The following is an 8,154-nucleotide window of genomic DNA, read 5'->3' as shown; positions in this document are numbered from 1 at the left end:
ATGTGATGTCTTAAATAGATGCATCGATAAGACAGTACATATGCGTTTATTGTCAACCTCATTAGTTTGACATATGCAAAGTTACTTGCTAAAAAATGATCGAGTTGAGAGCGCAATTTTCAGATTATGTAATCAAGATAATTCATCTTGTGAATGCTAGTTTATATCCAAGTTGGTTTGGCATTGAATGCCTCCGATAAAAAGCTAAACCATTGCTTATGAGAATAATGCTTCATGTGCTAAATTATGATAAATTTTCCCCTCACAATTGGTTCTGTGGTTAGGACCGGATATTTCCATCTAACAGTTTTTATATGTGGTATACGATTAATTAATCTACCATGATGCATAAAGATGGATTCCCCAAAGAAAATGGGGTGTATGTTAGTTTTTCTAACATAAGGGGAGAGAATAAGAAGGCGAGGAATATGTGATAAATTATATATCATTATTATGATCCTCATTCAAAAGATAATTCTACTCAAATGCTAGAAGCATTTGCCGACCCAAAATTAATTTCTAACTTCACCGCAAAATGCTCCTAGTAAATTCATGTCCCCGAAGGACGAGTCTATAGCATACATGAAGCGTGGTAGACTAATCGGTTCCAAATGCAATAATCATTAAAAAGAAAGAGGAGCAAATGATCAATGATCATTATAAGGAGGCAATGTGCTTTTTGAAGAGCCTACGACATAACACTTCATGAAACCTTATGAGAGGTTAGGTACCTAAAAATAATGGAAGTGATGAGATCTCAATAAGTTATGTCCTATTGCAAACCGATACAAGATAATATATCGTCGACGATATCTTTGGTACAATATAGCACAATATTGTAAAAGATTATGAGGATCTAAATTCTACGTCTATTAAAGCATGCTGACGTATAAATTATTATCAAGTGAAATGACGCATCTTGGTAAGCATAAAGCTTATTTGACCTGCTGTCCAGACACCAGAAGATGTCATATCATTTAAATAGAATAGATGTTGTCACAAATTATATGAATTACTTGACAAAATTATATGAAAATTCGAAGAATTTTAAATGCTTCTCAAGCATATAGAAATTTGTTCATAATTCTTATATGAATTAAGTTAAGCAAGGTGAACGTGATTTTATCACCTTAATGAATATTTAATGACTAAGGTTACAAATGACTCTATTTATCCTTACGTCTTTGTGAAAATCAAAATATTCATATTGTTGGTGCAAGTTGATGACTTGAATATTATTGAAACTTTGAAGAGTTCTCAAAAGAGTATATTATTCGTTAAAAGAAGTTGAAATGAGAAACTTGCAGAATTTTTGGTCCCGAAGTGCCATATCTTTACGCAATTGATGCATTTATATATTTTGCTATGACTATAAGGGATTATAGTCATATATGATGTTGGTCTACATGACAATCAAATCATATAAAGATAACATATGTTTATAAAGCAATTCAGAATGCACTTGGAGTGAGTTCAACAATATTATATGCTGATGCAACTCTATCCAAAGACTGAAGATGTAGCAACATACCTCAACCAAATAGTGGATTCATAAACGGATAAAGCTTATTTCACAAAAGTTGTTCTTCACACACAAGCTCCAAAAGAATGGTGATATCAACGTGCAAGAGATTTGTTCGAACGATAATATGACTGATTTATTCACCAAGTCTCTACAAACTACAACTTTCAAGAAGATGGTGCACAAGATGGAATGCGAAAATTCAAGTTTTGGAGTGATGTATCGTGGAGTTAATACGTGTTGTACTTTTTTTCCTAAAAGAAGAAAGGTTTTGTCAATGGGTTTTCCTTGCAAGGTTTTTAATAGGGCAACCAAATAGCGTATTATTAGAAATATGTACTTTTTCCTTCACTAGAATTTTTCCCATCGGGTTTTTTTTTCTAGTAAGGTTTTAATCATATACTATCATCTAAATAGACATCAAGGGGAGTGTTATAAATTATTATTATAATATTGTGATGTCTATCTTTGGAGGAATTTTTAGGGTTTGTGGTTTAAACTTTGGCACCAAGTCAATTCTCTCCTATAAATAGAGATGGCTCTCTCTTCATTCGTATTTAATCCCTAATGGTAGAAATTAACTCTCCTCTTCTCTCTTTCTCTACAATATTCTTGCACTTCCGCTTTATTATTTTATAACATGATGAATATTTTGCTTGAGACTGAAAACGTTATCTTTTGGCGAACTCAAAGTACCAAAAGTGCATAATTGAGGGACCATTATGTCGTTTTCGCCTAATTTATTAGTCCAAGTGGATATGAGACCCGATCCAATAAAACAACCCGACCCATTAACCCAACCTATCTGGATTACAAGATCTAACCCGTAGCTGACTGCTCCAAGGCGAAGCCTCCATTTTCAGGTGACTATGTGAGAGTTTGAACCTTGGTCGACCAAATTAAACGAAAAAGGGTAAAAATGGAAATTTAATCTCCAACTTCTTCGTACGTTAACTTAGGAGGCGTTTTGGCCATGAAAACCAAACATTTTTCAGTTTATTTGGTAGGCGTTTGGCCATACTAACCATATATATTTTTCACTTTATTTGGAATTTTTCAATATCATTAAGATAGCATGCGTTTTCATGGATAGCTTGTAAAAAAATTATTTGACGTGTGAAGTATTAAAATGAAAACGTGGGTTATGTAGTTGTTGAATGTACTGAAAGTAAAAATAGTGTTTTAGGTATTTTCTAAATTTCAAATATTAACTCGTTTGATTTTAACGTCATGATCAAACGTTGATTTTCAAATAAAGCTTTCCTCTTTAAAAAAATTTTAAAAAACCAGTAATATTCTCATACTGCCAACAACTTCCGAAGTGAAAATAGTGTTGGAAAGGTTGCTCCAAATTTTAATTACAACTTCAAGTTGTATTTAGAATTTCATCGTCAAATACTGATTTTCAAATGAAGTGTAGAATTTCTGGAATAAAGTGAAATATTCTCATGGCCAAAAGGGTCCTGAATGTACTGAAAGTGAAAATAGGATTTTAGGTGTTTTTCAAATTTCAAATACAACTTTAAAGACGATTTAAATTTTTAGAAAAGTTAATTTTCAAATAAAATGAAAAAAATTTCAAAAAAAGTTACATATTCGTTGCTTTAGGGCATGAACGCATGTGAGCTAAAATGAGATTTTAGGTATTTTTCAAATTCCTCACAGTTTGGTCTTTAATTGCTGCTACCTCAGTTGATTATAAGGTCACACGAAGGTCCACATGCTAGGGAAAAGCGACCTAAACTTAAAAAAATGGATGAAGGGTTCACTATAGATCATGAGATTGAATATGGTAAATTGATCACACTATTTAGTGCTCCAGACTATCCACAGTTTCAGGTAACTTCAATTTTACCATTCACTATCTTCATACTTGAAAACTCGCCTTACTTTGTCCACCTCTTGTCCACAGTCAGATTTCAATTTTTTTTTGGTTGATAAGATAATTTTATAAATACTACGTTGTTACATCAGAGGTAGCAAGTGCATGTGCACTATTTGTAGTAGTAGCTATTACACAAATATTACCAAAACTACTTAGCTTGTTACACAAAGTGTCGTGAACTTTCTTAGTAGATGTTCTTTTTAGCTTATCTGCCTCAACTACTGCTAATAACATAGATGGTGGCGATGGCATATTACTTAGTTGATTATAGATAGGTTGATTTGTTCCTTCCTTTGCCAACAAGTGAGCTGCTTGATTGCCTTCACGTAAGCTATGTCGGACCATCGGATTCTGCAACTTTTTCAACAAGTATTTGCAAGTATCAATTGTAACTTGGTAAGTAGGTTGGTTAGATTGCAGCAGTTGTAATACCTCAATTGAATCAGTTTCAATTTCAATGGGGCTTATATTTTTGGCCAGGGATATGCCATGTTGAAGTGCCAATAACTCAGCTTGGGTGGGGGATATAGCATGATTTTTTCACAGTATCCCACAATCCAATCACCATTAGAGTTTCGAATCACTCCACCAGTTGCAGCAATGTTCCTGTTCTTGAAAGTACCATCAATATTCAGCTTAAAGAAACCAGGGGTAGGGTATCCATTTGATCACAGTAGTTTTTGTTATACTGGTAGTAGTTGGAGAGCTTGTGGAGTAAATGTATTCAGAAGCTTGCATGATCAGACTTTGTAGAGAGAGGTTGGTCTTTGTGTGATTGAATACATTATAATTTCTATTGAGCCACAGGTGCCAGAGGGCAAAGAGGAGCAAGTCAATCCTGCTAAGTAAAGGAATGTTTAGAGGGGCATTAACGTCTTTGTAACCAGTGATTATCCTTAAGAGGCAAGTTATGGAAGTTGAGACCCAGGTCAAGCCAGATTTTTTTTTTTTTGCAATGTGGCACTCAAAAAAGATGTGATGGATTGTTTCACTAGTTGTGTCACAGATAGGACAGGATGGGTCAGTATTAAATCCCATATGGTGGATGTAGCTCTTAGTAGGGAGGCTATTGTAGGAACATTGCCAAAGGAAGAAATTATTTTGGTAAGATTTTTTAGGGACCAAATCCAGTGGAATGGGTATGGAGAGGTATTTGCTGGGTCCATAAGAGTGTAAACAGACTTTGGTGAAGAGACCATTACTGTTAAGAGCCCAGATGGAGTGTCCAGGCTGCCAGTGGAATTGTTGAGGGAAACAGACTTGGCAATGTTGGTGATAGATTCAGGAATATCAATGGATAATTTGGCACAGCTCCAAGCATGTCCATCCCAGAGGTTTGACAGTTTGAGGGAATCCTCATGAAGGTTAAGAGGGCCCTGAATGATGCTTCTCAAGGGAGGGGCCTCAGGGGTCCACCTTCCAAAGATCAATAACTGTACCTGGTCCAGGATCCCAAGCTACAACTTTTAAGCATAGATGGCTACCCTTAGTGATGTTTTTTCAAATGAAGGAGTGGGCTGATGTAGAAGATTTCCTACTGTATTTGTGAATAAGAGTTTTTGCCCACAAGGTCTTATGATTTGTGAACTACCTCCAAGCAAGGCCAGTAAGAAAAAGCATGGTTTTTATCCTTGGCTTTTTTAATGGCTAGCCCTCCTTTATCTTTAGGAGTAATAGTATCCCAATTGATATAATGGATTTTCCTTTTTTGAAGAGTGCTTCCCCAAATGAAGTCCCTTGGATTTTATCTATGGAGTGGCAGACAATTTGAAGTATTGATTTGACGGCGGAAAATCTTAGGAGAGACAGGGAACGTGAACCATCTTCTTCTACATTGTAGGTTTACCATGAGAGTATTGCATGACATAATCAGTTGGATAAGTAGATAAGAATAAGACAATTTTCTTTTGGTGTAATCAGAAAGTTTCTAGTTGGGTCAGGAAGTGTAGAGAATCATATTTTGTAGATCCTTTAGTTTATCCTAGTTCTTTGGCCATGTTTATGAATGAAAATATCTTTACTTGATCAAAAAAAAGTAGCTAAAATAAGACAACCAGCACGGGTCAGGAAGTCAGTCGTCCAGTTTGCTAGTCTATTTCACATATTATCCACAATGTATTGAGAATCAGAAGGCTTGGGATTAGTGTGGACAATTGGGAAACCAAGGTATTTTCGAAAAGTCTTACTAGTCTATATGTGAGGAGGTCTTGCACATCTTTCTTAAAAGCATCAGTACAACTGTTGGAGTAGAAAACTTTGGACTTGTTAGTATTAATATTTTGTCCAGATAATCTGCAGAAAAAAAGAAATGCTATGGGCAATGGAGTAGTTTTAGGATTTGCCATTGCCATAAGAGTTAGTCGTCTGCAAAAAAAAGATATGAGAATTGTGGTCCTCTATTTGTAAGAGTAATGGGGTCCCATTGATGCAAATCAACCTGGTAGTTAATGTAAGTAGAAAGGAGTTCCATACATAGAATGAAGATGTAAGGTGACATAGGGTCTCCTTGACGAATACCCCTAGAAGGTGAAAAGTAATTTGTTTGTGTGCCATTAACCAGGATAGCAATATTGCTTGTGCTAATGCAATTAAGAATTAGTTTACAGATTTTAGGGGGAAATTTGAAGTGAAGAAGAGTTCTTTGCACAAAAGACCATTCAAGTCGATCAAAAGCTTTTTCGAGGTCTATTTTGAAAAGTAATTTACCCTTCTTACATTTAGACCTGTTAATATGGTGGAAGATTTCTTGCACTAAAATGGCATTGTCACAAGCCCTTTATTGGTCTGAAGTTGCTTAGATGATTAGCATTCTTAAACTTAGGGATCAAACAACGGAAAGTGTTATTCAGCTGTTGTGGGATAGCCTGAGTATCAAAACCTGGTGACAGAAGGCTAGAAGAGAATTTTTGATACTATGCCATTGACTTAGATAGAAGTGGAGGTGTAAACCATCAGGCCCAAGGGGCCTTGAAAGGTTCAAAAGAAAAAATGGCTACGATAATCTCCTGGTCTTGAAGGGGTCTGTCTAACGAGGAAAGATCAATGGTGTGAAAACCGGTGGTCATATTAAGGAAATCTTTCCAGTTAGTAAAAGAATGATCAGTGGTAAAAATGGACTGAAAGTAATTTAAAGTATGGGAGACCAGTTTATCATGATTGCTGATCCAGTTACCCTGGTCATCTTTAAAAAAAAAGAAATTTTACTTTTTCTTCTAAGATTAAGAACAGAAATATAGAAAAATTTGGTATTAGCATCCCCATCATTTAGCCAATTAATACGGGATCTAATTTTCCAGTAATCTTCCTCTACTCTAAGAATGGTATTATACTCATTTGTGAACTCCTTTTCTAAATTTTGAAGAAAGCACTTATACTTGAGTATGTTGTCCATCTTTCCTCTGTGGAAATCTCAGTTGGGTTTACATTCAGCACGTCTTGTGGAAGGGTAATGCCTTTATTGAAGTCTCATTTGTGGTGAAGCCGCAGTGAAGCTTTATGTTAGAAAGAACCTAAAGTATCTAAAGTATGACCTTACATTAGTCTAAGAAGATATCTATGAAAGCTGTAAGCAGCTCGTAAAGGAAAGTTGTATAGAAAGCTTGAAGGCAGATAAACATAATTTAATTTATTATTATGATTGGATGGTGTCCATCTTTATGCAAAAATGTCCTATTTATATGTACAGGACAAGCCATGGGCCTAGGCTGCTTTCCTAACATATGGCAATATTATCTCTAATCAAGAAACAATCTAATTAATGCCGTATTTGCTTACTGCTTGTTTGTGTGTTGCCAGACCATCTTGTCCGCACACAACAGAAGTTTGTTTACTCTGTTGAAAATGTTACTTGATCAGGTTTGATAAAAAACTTTTATGACTTCGTCATGAACAGTAACTTCCTTTCCTATTTCGGGAAGTAGTTTGTGAGCTCATCTTTCATGCTTCAACCTTGTAACGGCAAATAAAACCTATCAGCTAGCCTAGGTCCGTGGCCAAATTTTGGTTTAATACAACTGATTGTCACTTCTTGGAGTACAAAGAAATGTGCAACAATTATATGCAAGTTACCTAAGGTTCTACTAAAACACTCGATTTATGCAGGAAGAGTCTCCTTCTGGGGCTAACTGGTAGAATATTTTCAAGCTAGAGAAATTAGCTTGATTTGTTGTTTTGTGTAATGCCCTATTTACCAGATAATGTTCGCATCAACTAGAATTGTCAAGTCACTTCAAAAACTGTTGGTTGAATTGCTTTGCGATGTTTTTTCTAGCAATGAGTCCTCTTCAATATGGTAGGAATAGGTAGAGATCATATCAAAATTTGGTATTTATCATATTCTTGTAGTTGATGTTATGCATGCAAGTACTTTAAAATAATCTCTTTTTATTTCATTACCGAAATGAAGAAATTAATCTCTCTGTTTCTGCTTTGACTGCAGGCAACAGAGGATAGGTACCGAAATAAAGGAGCGTACATTGTGTTGGAACCTCCTAATTTTGACATCCCAGCTTTCCATAGTTTTGAAGCGGTTACTCCTAGATCACAGGTAGATCATATACTGAACTGGATTTGTCGGGTATTTTTCATTTTTTTGGTAAATTTGCTATGACAATACTAGAAAGTTCATGGTTGTTGAAATTGATAATAACATTGAATAAATTATTTGTGGCAGGCGAATCCCTTCTATAAATATGATGAAGTCAATGACTCCGACGAGGAATAAGATTTGGCATCTATGGTTACATGA

The 8,154-nt window shown here is 35.3% G+C and overlaps 1 pseudogene; it reads left to right on the top strand.

Moving 5' to 3' along the window:
* Positions 1-2,970: 2,970 nt before the first annotated feature.
* Positions 2,971-8,154, top strand: LOC132031912 (serine/threonine-protein phosphatase 7-like; annotated as a pseudogene).

Source organism: Lycium ferocissimum, chromosome 9 (genome assembly GCF_029784015.1).
Source record: "Lycium ferocissimum isolate CSIRO_LF1 chromosome 9, AGI_CSIRO_Lferr_CH_V1, whole genome shotgun sequence".
Taxonomy (NCBI): Eukaryota; Viridiplantae; Streptophyta; class Magnoliopsida; order Solanales; family Solanaceae; genus Lycium; species Lycium ferocissimum.
Note: the sequence above shows the minus strand (reverse complement) of the source record. Positions and strands in the feature narration are given on the sequence as shown.